Source organism: Pseudopipra pipra, chromosome 12 (genome assembly GCF_036250125.1).
Source record: "Pseudopipra pipra isolate bDixPip1 chromosome 12, bDixPip1.hap1, whole genome shotgun sequence".
Lineage (NCBI taxonomy): Eukaryota > Metazoa > Chordata > Aves > Passeriformes > Pipridae > Pseudopipra > Pseudopipra pipra.
In genome coordinates, this window is record NC_087560.1 from 10059536 (window position 1) to 10072125 (window position 12590).

A 12590-nucleotide genomic window follows, 5' to 3' on the forward strand; every position below is an offset into this window, starting at 1 on the left:
CGGTTTATTACTCAGTCCAACAAGCATCTGTTTTGGGGACAGTACAAGTGCAGAAATAAGGAAGAGGAGGCTGAAAATATCTGGTCATTTTATACCCAGGGACACTTTTTTCCAGGAACATGGTGAGGTCTTCACTTACTTTAGCCCAGCTTCAGAGAATACTGGGGTACAGGGACACATCACGAAGCCAAGGCTTCTTCAGCTGTCACTGCTATGGCAGGAGACACTTGTGAGTGTAAATCCCTGGATTCAAATCTTGAGAAGCCCAAACAATCCAGGAGTGACCAGATCTTGCACCCTTGTGAGTCCCCAGAAATCAAGGCTTCAGTCTGTCACAAAGACCTGTTACTGATATTTCATTTTTGCCTCTATCATAACATTCAGATGTCCAGCAGATACAGCAGTGCCATGCTGGCATAGATAGGTAAGGAATATTTTTCTGAACAGAAGTGGAAACAGCTGCTCTGTAACGGTTCTGTGTTACCTTGAAACATGAGCAGAGAAAATGCAATGTGTCCCTTGCCTATAAAGTCCCTCTGAGGCCTTAATTTTGTGCACATCAAAAGGTTTTACTCTCCAAAATTACTCCTCAGTTAAAAAGAGAAAAGATGCCCTTTGCTACTTTTGCCTAGAGGCCAATATCTTCTGACATTCCATAGCAGCTGTGGCAATGCTCTGCTTAATGCAAAGAACATCTGGGCTGCCTGCAATTCTGGGAGAGAAGTGTCAAAAGTGTCATAGACATCCTTGAGCAAAGAAGGATCTTCACTTTTATTACACAGAAGTGTCAAAAACAGCATTATTTAACATCAGGTTGCAATTTGGTGCGCAGAATATAAGTCTGAATAAATGTGACAAAACCCCTTCTAGGAAATTGCTACTTAGTGTTATTTTTTCATAGTTTCAAATTAGCATTTAAAGGAAAAGCACAAATGGGGAGCCTGGAGGTAATCCTGACAATGAAAGATCCCAGCATTCTTTTTTTGTGCTTACTTCACAACCTCGTTGCTGTCCGCTGAGTGACTGAGATTGATTAAATCATTGTCATCATCAGTGAAATGCACTGCATTGATCCAGCCTCACTCACAAAGCCAGCCTATGTGACACAGCTAATTTGACATAATTGAAAGTTCCAGCTCCAGAAGGTCACTGAGCTGGACTCAGGACACTAGTTATCATTTTGTCCTTGGAACAGGGTCAACTCTCCTGATAAAATAAGATGGCTTTTTGTCACACTATTAATTGTTTTTCCATGGTTTGTATAGGATAAACGCAGGCTTTCATATTTTGATTGAATTTTTTATGGTGGACAGAAGATAATTATCACCTCTTTATGCTAAATATTTTTTTAAAGTCTGATTAGACCAAAACACAGGATTGAGCTCTTGTTTCTTACTCAAGTACAATTCTACTAAGAAAAGCTTTAGATCAAGACAGCAAATTTCTTTCAATAAGGATGGTAGTATGATATGCATCATGAAGTATTTAATTTACAAAGGAAAATATGGCATTAGTTAAAAGTTTGTTGGAACAGTGTTGAAGGCGATGTTCCTCTCTCCTGTTACCACATCCAGCTTTCCCACCTTCCCCTCTTTTTCCATTTTCTGCTGTTCCCTTCTGGAACTTGAGTGCTGTGCTTGAGATCTTGGGCTGAGCCAAGTTTGAGACCATGGAGTTGAGTAAACTCAAAGGTCACACACAGTCACAGAACAGAGGAGTCCCAAAAAGCCATGCAGACAGGCATCAAGGCTGGGTTGGCAACTTTAAAGTACTGTCAAGTGTTTCAGCTGAAACTCCTCTGAACAGGGTCCAAATTCCTGATGAAAGGTTGTGCCTTAAGAAAAATGGCCATCAGGCCATTTGCTTCGTGCTTCAAGATGGACAACAAAATCCCACACCACTTTCAAAGATGTGTGGTTTATGTAAGCAGTGCAGTATGAATATGCTTGTGTCAAAATTCTTTTTCATAGAGGGAAACAAACACCGAAGTGTTTGGAAAAATTGTTTCTTTATGCTGTACGGAATCAGTGGGCAAAGCTAGGAGTTTAAGTAGGTCTTACAAGCTGTGTAATTGCTTTGTTGGCCTTTTGCTCAGAGTTAAATTAGCAGCATATCTTTTATTTCTTTCCCTGTGTTTGCTGTTAAAAAGTCAGCATATCCCAATAGCTCCCATTGCTTCCCATTCCAAATGCAGGTCAAAATGCCAGCTTTCTAATGGTGAATGTCATGTATAATTTATCATGGAAAAAAGTACTTGATAAAATCTCTGCAATAGTTTCTTCTTGCTTTGTTATTCATATAAGGGTTTTCTGTGTTTTGGGGTTTGTTGGTTCCTTGGGTTTTTGGTAGGGTTTGGGCTTTTTTTGGAAGTGTGCCTTCTATCATCTATAAAGCAAGCAAAAAAAGGAAAAGCACCAAAAGGAAAAGCTAATGTACAGGTAAATAAGGGGAAGGACAGCTGTGGCACACTTGTGGGACAGTAGCTTGACACAACCTTTTTGTAAAGGAGTAGTATTCCTTAATTTCTGAGTGACTTGTGGGGAAGGGTTTTCACAAAGCAAGCAACACAAAATTGATATGAGCTTGGCAATACAATGTCTTTAATTACTAGGAACAAACCAGTGGGTTAAGATAGCTGGCTTATAGAAAGACATATGAAAAGCAAATAAATCTTTCTATAAAGATTTTTCAAAAAGCCTAATGTTTCAACATACTCATAGAAATAGGAGGTAGGTCTATAATACGTAACTCTCTTCAAAAATAAAGGTCTAATACAGGCCAAAGGGAAACGACAAGCCATAATGTAATTGTTCTATCTTTTGTAAGTCTTTCAAAAGTTTCATCTGAGTAGCTTTTAAAACATAACTTGCAATCGACAAATCCCACTGGGCTCCTATTTATAGTATCCTAATTTTCAAAGAAAGCAAATCAGGCAACTGTTTTTAACATGAATAATATTGCTCCCAGCACTCTGCCTCCAGCCCACACATTGTGTTTTTTGGCACGATCATGGCAATTAAAAAAAATAAACAGCTCTTTTTAATATTTTTTATACATAAGCTATTACAGTCAGCGCTGACACAGCTGGCAGAGAAACTCAGTGAAAGGTAAACATTCTGCTCAAAATGTAATCCAACATATTGTTGCGTTTAGTTGTTAAAATGTAATTTTCGTGAAAGAATATTTTAAAAGTAAGTTTAATTTTTTTTATTTTTTACAGAATTTCTAGTATTTTGATATCTGATTACAAAAAAATCATAACCTTTTATAGCAATGGCACTTGTGACACTGGATATTTCAGTCAACAACTTATTGAATTTTTAAAAATATTCTTAACAAAAATCAGGAACGAAAATTAGGTGTGTGATGCTTTATCCTTCAGCAGAATGTAATAGTCTGTGCTAGTAAAATCAATTTCTTTTAATAGAATTCTGTCAAAAGCAGGAAGTTCAGTAATAAATGTCTTCAACTGTTTAAAGGGAAGAAAACTTCCAGTAGAATTAAGATTAGTTTGTGACTTGCTTTTTGTTGCTTGACCTAATTACTACGAGCACGTATGAAGTGAGATATGGAATGATAAGTATTTCACTAGAAAAAACACATGAAGGTAAGGGACATAGGTAAATAATTATCTGTTACGCATATCCAGAAGTTCTAAAGGTACTTTTATTTTTAAAAAACATGACTTTGTGTGGTGGCTTACGATTAAGATGCTGTACTTCCAACATTTTACTCCCTGTTGGAGACAAATGCAGAGGCAGCCAAGCAGAGCTGGGTGCATGCAGGAATCTGGTGCTCTTTATAAGGCTCGGGAGGTTTCTTAGCAAGAGCTGGGTGGTGCCTGTGTGCTGCAAACCCCACCTCTGCTCCAAATCTTGCCCTGGTGTTCGTGGGGCAGCTCAGTGGGAGGTGTGTGTAAGCAAACAAATGCAGAAAGCACCCAGTGGAACTGTTGAGGAAGCTTGTGGACATATTATAGCTACATATGCTCCATGTTGTGTGGCAAGTCAGCAGGAATTGAGAGTCCTTGTTGACATTTGCTCACCTGGTGTGTAAGAATATGAGATGTGCTGGTTTGTGCTGCCTGGACAATGGAAGTGTCCACCATAACTGGTGTCCCTATCAGCTTGCCTTTAATTATGTTTAAAAGGAATTTCTTTAAAGATCCACCTTTTCCTTTCACTGATTACCGGTATATCCTTGGAATCAGGGTCTTCCAACTCCCAGTTGCTTCTCCTTCTCTCAGACTGAATTATAAAAATAGCAGGTATGCTGCAAAAATAGGTTTCTGCCATTTTATAATCCAGTAAATTGCCCTCTGGCTGCAAAGTTGGAGTATATGGATTTGAGTTTGTAAGAGCAACTGAACATTCATTTTCAATGTGTATAACATGAGATGAAGAGAAACATTTAAAGTTTAGAGCAACCTTCAGTAGAGAAGAAAATTATTTGGTGACTCCTATTGTTGATTTGGAATGTGTTTCAAACGTTAGGTGTGGACTTCATATCACCCTCGGGGCAGTTAATAACAGCTAAAGGAGCATTATCTGCTGAAGTCAGTGGAGTGTGAATCCAGAGGCGTTGTTGTCTTTGTCTTGTCACAAAAGAAATTCAAAATAATTGTGCAGAAGGAGTGCAACAGAAGCATTCTGTGGTCTGGTTCTCCAGTCATTCTGATCTGTTACACCAGCAAATTTGTGGCCAGGACAATTGTGAACTAAAGTTGTGCTCTCTGACTAGGACAAATACCATGCAAAAGACTTTAATTACATAGAAATTTCTTTGCAATGAAGATACAATTAAAAGAAGAAGAAAACCTTTAGGCAAGTGGTAATCCTGGTTGTGTAACTAGACTTTCAACAACTGTGCTCTCTCTCATCATGGAGATGATCATACCTGGCATTGTATCATGAAAAAAACCTCAAAAGATTAGAAGAGTGATCTATTTATTTCACATGAAGACTCAGTTGCCCTGATCTGATTCTCACCTGAGAAAAGAGGGGAACTTTTTCCAGTGCAACCTAAGGTTTCAGTACAACCTAAACTGTTAGATTATGAGTATTTGGGGGCATCCCCCATCAAGTTTTCTATTGATTCCTTAATCTGAATAGATATGCCCCACACAGCTGTCCCAATGGGCATGTTGGTGGATTTGAGAAGAGTCATATGCTCCTGACTGGGGCCAGGGTCTTGCTGTTCTTACTGAATTTCAGAGCAAACTCCTTCCCAAATGCAAACCCCAAACAAATGATGACTAAATGATGTGAACTATGTTGTATCAGTCTGTTGTGCTACAGACCCTGCAGGACCTGGACAAATGAAAGTTTCACATGCCCCTATCTGCTGTTGGCAGTACATTTGGTTCAGGCTTTCAGAGCTATTGAAACATTTTTGTCTGCTCTCTGCTGGTGTTCTTAAGAGCCCACACAGGCCACAGGGCAAGGTCATCTATGGTGGGAACAGTCCTGATGGGCAGATCAGCTGTGCCTCCTCCTTGATACTTCCTGCTGAGCAAGGTGGAGCTCCCTGTAGGGCTGCCCATGATGGACAGCAGGCTGTGCTTTTCAAGTCTAGCCCAAAGTCAACAGGAAAGGAAGTCCTATGCAATGAAAAAATTTAAGTCTTCTGTAATATACAGCAGTGTGATGATTTTTGTTATTATTATTATGGACTCTGAATTAGACCCGTGTGAAATGAAGTTGTAGATGTTAAATGCAAAAATATCTGAGATGATGTTACATCCATTTGATACAAAAGGGGTGGCAGGGTAACAAAAGAGAGAAAATGAAGGAGACTGATGTTTGTTTAATAGAAAAAGGCAGCATCTGCAGGGAAAAAATTATAATCCTAAGGTTTTTTTAAAATTATTACAAAGAATAGAGAATAAAAATAGGGAAAGCTGGAAAAAGCAATAAAGTCTATAAACATTAATTCATAACCTGTTTTTTTGAAGTATATGACATTTTTTTTCCACAAACTCACTAATAGGGTTCTAAATATGAGTGAGAATAGCAAATTGCTTTTTCCATCTCTGGGATCTATAGTTTCACCTCTACACTTGAATAAAAACATTAACCAAGAGGCAGATACTTATTTCTTTTGTTTATGCTCAGCCTCAGGAATTTTTCAGCTGAAATCAATAATTAAAATGTTTATTAGCCATTGTAAGTGTTATAAATGAAACTTTGTTAACCACAGATTATCTTGGATAATGGAGATATTTATGTCCAGATTTTTTAACCAAGTAACAGAATTTGAGAGGAGAGACAATGTATAACTTCATATTTACTCTGTAGATACTGTATTCACTGAGGAGATTCAAACACTTTGGTATCTTTTCATTTTCTTTACACAACAGAAAACAGTGGTTGGTTCTTAAGAAACAGATTCACATGGGGTTTATTTCAAGTGTTAAAGAAAGCATGGAGTTTAACATAACAGTTTCTAAAAGATAACAGAATAAATGGTTTTAGAAAGTAGAACTCCTGATGCATCCAGAATACATCTCCAATTAATAAAAAACGCTTATAATACCTACTTGAGAGGGCATATGTAGTTTTATGTGTGCATATTGAGCGAGACAATTTGGGTGTATATTTGAAAAGAGAAAATGAGAGTTTGAGTACATGCTTTGAACGGAAGAGGGATCATGTGCCCATACACAGTACTCTGCTGTAGAGGGTCAGAGGTTCAATAGACCCACACTTCTGTTCCCACTCTTCCCATGGCACTCTGGGCAGGAATAATTTGATTGATAAGGAATGAAAACATGGTTCATGATTGTTAGGCTCTTGGGATTGTAACACTGAGTACAGTGAAGTAAGCCTAAAGCTTTTGGAAGCTGGAACAGCTTTTTTTAAATATCCACAGAAATATTAGTCTGATGGGATTTTTTTTTTTTTCAAATTTCCCTTAAGAATTCCATTATATCAGTTATTTTCCTCTTTCTGACTTCTCTGGGTGTCTGTAGCTCTGAAGTGGAGCTGCACATCCAGCTGGCAAGGTGCTGGCATGGGAGTGCCACTGCTCCAGCAGCTGCTGCTGTCCTTTGCTTTGTGAGAGCCAGTCAAACTCTGCTGGGCTTTTCCTCCCAACCACAGAACATAATCTGTGAAGCAAAATAGTTCAAAATGCTATGTTGCCCAGTTCCTCTTCTCCTTACACCAGTGGTACTAGCTTGAAGTACTTCATCCTCACAGGCATCTCTATTTTTCACTCCATAGCTTTTCTAGTAAAATGCTGTAGTTTAATGAACATGTGAAGTGCTTTTCTTTTCTGAATATCTCCTTGAAGAAACGTCTACTGTGATACCACAAGAAGTCACTTACACGCAGAGGTAGCCAGGGTTCTGTGATAGCTAAAATCAAAGGTGGAGATTTTTGTTAAAACCTTTCAGATTATTTTGGAATCACTAAACTGTGAAATAGCTATTTTGTTAGCTTAGAAGTTTTTCTACATGTAACATTTATTCCTCTTCATCATTCCTTGTGTTTGCTTCTCATAGCTATTTGTTGCATCTTGCTTCAGATGACAGTGCAGACTCTGAATAAGCCTCAAATCTTCTTGCTCACTGACCTAGCACAGTGAAGGCAATGCAACATCCACATCACTGCAAATAGTAATCAGCCCCCTCAAAGAAGGCATAGATAAGCAACACCCTTCTCAGTGTGAACAGTCACCAGGCATAGGTGTAGTTCATACTGTTGTCCAGCATATATCTTAGGAATCATACTCTGTCGACTGTACTTTTAATATGCATTTCTTAGAATAAAGCTATTATCCTGTAAGCCAAATTAATGTGTCCACATTTTAAAAGGAAACTATTTATTTGGATTTAAACACTGTTTTGTGTTTCCAAGAGTGGAGAAAATTGAGTCTAATAGGAAACCCATTATTATATATCTGGTGTAATAAGCACTAACAACAAATTTCTAAAGGCTATCCAGAAGTTGCTGCTATGTACCCTCCATTTTGTTCTCATTTATGGCACTGATAGTACAAACAAAGTCCTTACAACTCCATGAGTGGGCTTCCTCTGAGTTGTGATCAGAGCTGGCCTTTTGTTTGTATTGATACTAACCTGTCAAAGTTTCTTGCTGACAAGGGGCTCCTCCAAGTTTTGTGAAGGACTGGAGGACTGGAAGTCCACTGTACTTCTGCAGTCCAAGGCACTCTGTAGTCATGGAAGAACAAGGTTATGATTTTTGTGTGTTTGTCATTTAGTTGCCAAAACATTTATCCACAATGAAGAAAAAATATTCATACTGTATGGAGGCTATAGGATGAGTGTCATTTAAAATACTTATCCCCTCTTTTTATCTCAGCTGTAAAGAACAGAGTTAGGGTAGCAAAGGGAAGTGCAAGGCTGGTAGACTCAGCTGTATTTTCAGAATACTGGATATATTGTATGCAGCCTGGCATACAAGCAAAAACAAACAGAGAAAAGCAGACACTCTAACTATAATTAATAATTCTCAGCTAAAGGAAAAAAGCATGTCTACAAGATAGGAAGGATACTGAGCTCCTGCTCTGCCAGATGGGAAAAAAGATGGGTTTTGAATCTGCCATGGCTTTCCACATTTGGCTTGAAAAGTGCAAAGCTGTGTGTGAAGCAGCTAGTTTGCCTGTGCCTTCCCAAGCCAGTCTCTTTTGACCCTGCTCAAAAAGGAAATAATTTATTTAAATGAGAATAAGCAAATAGGACCTCAAAAATATGGTCAACCGCCTCTATATGTTAGTCTAACTATATAATAAATATCACAGGAACTCATTAGGAAAGAAAGTTTTGAGAGGTTTTTTTTTTCTGCCTTGGTACAAACCCTGAGTGAGAGAAGGTTAATCCTTAACATGGATGCCTAGTCTTGAGATACTATGGTAGGAAGTAGCTCCTTCCAACCTAATTTAATCTAGATTAGCCCACAGGGACCTCTGTGCCCACAGAGCTGAACATTTCTCATCCAGCAGAACTCGGTAAAGGGGGAAGTATTCCACACAGGGCACTGGTCGGGGCTGGGACTTTTCAGTACTACAGTAATACAAATAATCCATTATATTAGGAGGCTTTGAAAGAGGAATGTTTGACTGTATGGAGCAAGTAATGGTGTTTGATGTACCTCCAAGGTGGCAGTCAGTGGGTGAGCCTTGCAAAACTCAGCTGCTTCTCTCAGCAAGTTTCCGCCTTGTAAACAGTGCCTTTGTTTTCTGTCTATGTGGGCTCTGATGCCTTAGGTTCCCTTTGATGTATGAATGAATCCGGTGCTTCACAACAAAACTCAAACTAGACCTGGAAAAGCACAGAGGGAGAGAAGAAAGAAGGGAAAGGGAAAAGGTAGTTTTAAATATCCACATTACTAAAGCTGGTGAAATGATGTGTGTACTGACAGGATGATTGTGTATTTGCTCTTTGTGGCCATTTGGGGCAGTTGAGGCTTGTGGATGTACTTGAGGTTGCATGAGTGGTTTTCTGTTTGCTGGCACCTATGTGTATGTAAGGAGTTCAGAGACAGAATTTGTTTACTCAAAGCATCTGTCAAATCACTTAATGCAGCAACTAATTCAGGTGAAAAGAGTAACCTGGTCTTGGACAAACTGCAAGCAGACAAATGGGCCAAAACCCAGGCTGCTGTGGCTTGTGTATGGGAGAAACAACCTGTCCTCTCTTGATGGGGCAGAAGGATGCTTCTTTCTTTGCACCTGTTCGTCCCATGGCTCTTGATCTCTAAGGATCATTTAACTGTCTGATTATTCCATACAGAAATGGAAAAGAGGGGATTTGCCCTGCCTTGCTATTGCATGTCTGTCTGTGTGAGGGAGATGAGGCTCTTCCCCATGTTCAGAGTCTGCCACACAGGACAGCATGCAGGACAAGCTGACCTTCTCCTTTACATCTCAGAGCTGTGAAACAGAGCCCAGCTACACTGGCCCTCAGTTTGTCTAATACAGTTGTGTGCTATAAATGGATCAGCCAGTTTTGACTGGAACCACAATCCTCAAAAAACCTTTCGACAAATCTGGTTTGAGTTTCAAGTTGCAGTGAAATATGAGACGAGGTGGGTTTTATATGGTTTCAGGTTTTGTTGAAAACCTTTCAACTAGTTCTAGTCAGTAGCTGTTGCTTTTTCAGTTCCCTCCTTCTAACGTGTCTGTGGTATTTCTAGTTGAATGTGCCTCAGAATAAGCACAGTTAGGAGAAGGGGTGGAAATACAGCCCCTAAATTTGACTCAACTCAGAGGGAACTGAGAAAGAGTGAGGAGGATGCCCTTTCCTTATTAAATTCCTCTTTTGGTCTAGTGGAACTTTACCAAAACTTCATTTTTGTACGGAGATTTTTGGACTGCTTAGCTAGCTGTGATAATAGCACTATAGATCACCTCCTAACTGGCTGGGGCAAGTGGAAAAGGAGCCCTGCAGACTCTGTTTGGCAGGTGGACAGGAGACCTGGAGAAGCAGTCAGATTCCCAGCTGGCTCATGGCGCTCACAGCCGGGAAAGCAGTCTGCATGCTGCCTGCCACGGAGCTGGGAGGCGAGGAGGGGCTCGGCTTCCCAGCTGGCAAGGGGAGCACAGGCCTGGAGAAGTGGGCTGCTTTCTGTTTGGCTTTGCAGGTTGAGCGAGAGGCCAAGAAATGAGGTTCAGTTCCCATTAGCCTGTCTGGTTCTTGATTTGCTTCCTTTAGTTAAAAGAGGCAGAGAATACTGATGATGTTTTGCCAGGCACAGGATTGAAGCTGAGTGGCATGGAAGAATAGAGACTTAAATAAGCACAGCTCGCTGTCTCCACTTGCTTTTGTCAGTCCGTGTAACAACCTTGCTGCCAGCAACCTTCCTTGCAAAACAGAGGAAAAACCCGGGGTCACTGGGAGGTGATTGTGCAGTTCTACGTGTGGTACTTAAGGTTGTTTTAAATTATTACAGAACCATTTATATTGTTAACCTAAACAGTGTATTGATGGTTTAAATATTTAGGAAAAGATTAGTATTTAGTGATTCCTTCCCAGGTATATTGGAAAATATATTTAATAGTTCATCTGTTAAAAGGTTGTTTAAATACATCGTGAGTATTTTACGTGCAGACAATTGAAGTTTCATCTCCTCTGAAAACATATTTTTAGTATATTAGTTCTTTTTAATATGCAGTACTTAGGAGAAAGACAACAATAGATCTTCTGTTGATATTTAGCTAGCACCATTGTAAAACCTGATTTTTAATTTTTTCCCCTCATTGCCTTTAGTTATTCCTTTGGAATTTGTGGTCTGTTTTTTAAAAATCAATCCTGATTTCTGTGCCAGTCTTCACTGGAGTTTGTAATAACATACTGTAATTTAGGCAGCTCCGTGAGGTCCCATGTGTAAAGTTATCTGTGTAGCGCCTGCATGATCAGAATCCAAGGCAGCCCCATTCTCACCGAGTGCAAGATATTAACATTTTAAAATTACTTCAGATCCACAATTCAGTAGAAGCCAGCGGAACCTGGACTTCAGGGCTCCCTGCACTGCAGGCAGTAGCACATCTGTTCCCTCACTTGTAACATAGTGCTAATAGCCAGGGCTCCGGCAGCACAGACTTCAGCTGAGAAGCACCCTAAGCCTTTGGAAGGTATGAGCAGCCTGGGCTGAAGTTTGAGCTGGTACAACTTCCCCTCTTGGTGGACGAGTTGGCCAGTGAGTGTCATCCAGTGCATTCACAGGTACAGCTTTGCATATGCACCTGGTGCAGTGTAGACACAGCATGAGTTGCTTTGGAGTTTTTACGACAGATTTTGCACGTAACATCCGTACCTGTACATAGGCAGTGCTCTTTTTTTATTTGAATGCCCTCTATAGTCAGCATACTTTGAAACTCGTCTCCCACTCTCATCACATCACAGCCAAATCCAGAGCCATGAATTACCTCACAGATACAGTGATTTAGTGGGGCATTCCTAGTCTAGCAGCACATCTTGAGAATTGTGTGTAACTAAGGATGTCTCCAGGGTGCAACACAGGGTTCCATGGAAGTGTGCTAGGGTACAGATAACTTTACACATGGGACTGCACAGTTCAGGTACTGCAAGCAGTATGACCAGCTTTCTCTGGCAGTCCCTCTGGATTCATTATTTCATGTTATTACTGATCTGTGGGTCCTGAGTGGGCTACCAGGCCCTCATCTTGGGGGATGAGTCACTGGTGAGAAGCTCTGAATCTGTTCATCAAACCCTAGTGTCTTGAAGCAATTTATCAAGGAAAGCTGCTCAACCAGGTAGTACCTTCTGAGCTATGGAGGGGTATTGCAGAGTGCTCCAAACATAGCACTGTACTTGGCTAAGCAGAAACAACAGAAGGGTAATGTACTCATGACTAAGTTATGAGTAGAAGGCCCAGTAATGAGGGTAAGCTACACTCCAAAACAGGCACTCTCGAGCCTTCACTGACCCTCGTCAGTGTGTTTTTATTGAAACACTCAACATCCATGAGGTACACAAGCAACCTGCACTTTGAAAGCACTTGAAAACCTTTTTTCAGGAAGTCAGCTCCAATGAGATTAGAGGAGAGAAGAATGCATTACCCTGCGTTCACTCCACTGGGAACCAGTGTCCTTGCAACACAAACACA

The 12590-nt window shown here is 40.1% G+C and overlaps 1 long non-coding RNA gene across 1 annotated transcript; it reads right to left on the bottom strand.

Moving 5' to 3' along the window:
- Positions 1-7224: 7224 nt before the first annotated feature.
- On the bottom strand, positions 7225-11902 carry LOC135420873 (uncharacterized). Its single transcript, XR_010433758.1, has 4 exons — positions 11778-11902; positions 9114-9283; positions 8081-8173; positions 7225-7357 (listed from the first exon to the last, which is right to left on the bottom strand). It is a non-coding gene; the product is annotated as an uncharacterized LOC135420873 (long non-coding RNA).
- Positions 11903-12590: the final 688 nt, after the last annotated feature.